Source organism: Chrysemys picta, unplaced genomic scaffold (assembly GCF_011386835.1).
Source record: "Chrysemys picta bellii isolate R12L10 unplaced genomic scaffold, ASM1138683v2 scaf3539, whole genome shotgun sequence".
Taxonomy (NCBI): domain Eukaryota; kingdom Metazoa; phylum Chordata; order Testudines; family Emydidae; genus Chrysemys; species Chrysemys picta.
The window spans coordinates 20-2,271 of NW_027056240.1; the positions used below are offsets into that span (position 1 = coordinate 20).

Sequence of the window (2,252 nt, forward strand, 5' to 3'; positions counted from 1 at the left end):
GCACAATTTCTGGGGCGGCAAATTTCCCAGGCTTACATCCCCACCTATGCCGCACGGGAGTTACTATTTTTATTGTCCAAACATTTATTTTGATCAAAAATTGCTTTTTATGGATATAAAACATTGAGTAAAAATTGGTCTCCGCTCCACCTGGTGCCCAGTTAAAAACTCTATGATGATACCATGGTTAGGGCCACCTCCCTCTCTGGTCCTTCCACTTAGATGGACAACAGTGACCTGAGCTCTGGCTGGATTCTGTGTTGTATCCTTAGGGCCATAAGAAACGATCTGTAGCAACAAATATGATCATGTCACCCATTGTGTTTTGTTTGTATTTACTGTCTGAATTTGATTACAAGACTTTATTATCTTACATAGAGAAACAATGAACAGGGGATATACCCAGGGATTTGCTTTCATCGTTAGTGGATTTTGTGCCTTACACAATGTCAGCTCTGTGCAGTTTCAGAGGCTGTACACACTCCTCACAGAGGGTGAACATTTAGCCAAAACCCTGGAGAAAAGTACCATCATACTGTGTGTATCAGTGCTGAACATGAGAGAGTGACACAGCTGTCAACATACTCACTTTCCTGGAAATTGTGTTACATGGACACAGCGGGGGACCACAAAGACTGTCTCAGTAACTCCATGCAGATCATCTCCATTTCTTCTTCACATTAGTGCTGAGATTTTCAATGGGAGTTTTCAACTTAATTTTAATGGCGGCTGATTGCTTAAAACACCCGGGAAGCTTTGAAAACATCAGGCTAAGTTATTCTCTGGGAGTCTCTGCATGTTTTGGTGAAAGCCACATATTTACTAACTGCTTTGCACAAAGCTTCTTTGACCTCTCTGTTTCTCAGGCTGTAGATGAGGGGGTTTACCAGGGGAGTCAGGACTGTGTAGCAAAGAGAGAGCACTTTGTTCAGATTTCTCAGTGTATCACTTTTCGGTAGCAGATACACAATCATTATGGATCCATAGAAAATTGTCACCACAATGAGATGAGAGGAGCAGGTGGAAAAGGCTTTTTGTCTCCCGGTGGTGGAAGGGATTCTCAGAATGGTGGTGATGATACACACGTAGGATGTCAGGGTTAGTAGGAATGGAGGGAGGGTGAATACAGAGACTAATATGAAAGCCAGCAATATGACCTGGTGGGTGTCACTGCAGGAGAGTTCTATCAGTGGGATGGAATCACAATAGAAATGGTTAATTTCACTTGGGCCACAGAATATTAACTGTGATAGGAATAAGACAAAGATAGCAGTAGCCAAACAGCCATTTAACCATGATCCAGCAGCCAACTGGAGGCAAAACCTGATATTCATAAGAGTGGAATAGTGCAGGGGTTTACATATGGCTAAATACCGATCATAAGACATCACTGCTAGGAGATTGCATTCTGTACATGCCAGAGAACCACAGAAATACAGTTGTATGATGCAGCCACTGACTGAGATGGATTTGTCCCCAGTCAGGAGACTGGTCAACAACCTGGGCAGGATGGTTGAGGTGTAGCAGGTCTCCAGGCAGGACAAGTTGCCCAGGAAGAAGTACATGGGGGTGTGAAGGTGCTGGTTAGCCACAATGAGCATCACAATGAGGGTGTTCCCAGCCACGGTTGCCATGTAGATCACTTGGAACATCAGGAAGAGAAGAATTTGCAGGTCAGGGAGATCCCCGAATCCCAGAATAATGAATTCTTTGATGGCTGTTTGGTTTCCCCAGTCTCTGTCTGCCATTGTTTGAGTCCAGGAACAATAAAACAAGCTGTGCAATTGAATTGGAAGAACATAGAGTTAAAGGTTAATCAAGTTGCATTAATTAATTCCATAAGTATTCAGAAACTCCCCTTCCTTTCCAGATTGCAGGCTGAAATTTTAAACCTAAATGTAGAGGTCAGAGCAAAGTGCCAGAAGTCTCAATTTGAGAACAGAACATTTGTATCCATGTAAACCATCGTCTGCCATAATCAAAGCAATCACTTCTGAAACAGCCCATATCTCTGGTAGCCGAGTAATGATATAGCGGATCAGAATATTTCTTTATCTACTATGATATTCCCTCTAGTGACATCTTAGAGCTTAACAATGTTGCTTAAATGCTGTATTTCATTTCTGGCAATGACCAGAATCATGCCATGTCTTAGGAGTCAAAATCAAACAACTAAAATTGGACTGAGATTTTTCAATGCAGTTTAGAGTTCTTAGGCAATGACCTTCTGTTAGATTTATTTCTATTTATTC

The 2,252-nt window shown here is 42.1% G+C and overlaps 1 pseudogene; it reads right to left on the reverse strand.

Annotated features, from left to right (window-relative positions):
* Positions 1–770: 770 nt before the first annotated feature.
* Positions 771–1,801, reverse strand: LOC135980477 (olfactory receptor 6B1-like; annotated as a pseudogene).
* Between the last annotated feature and the right edge of the window lie 451 nt (positions 1,802–2,252).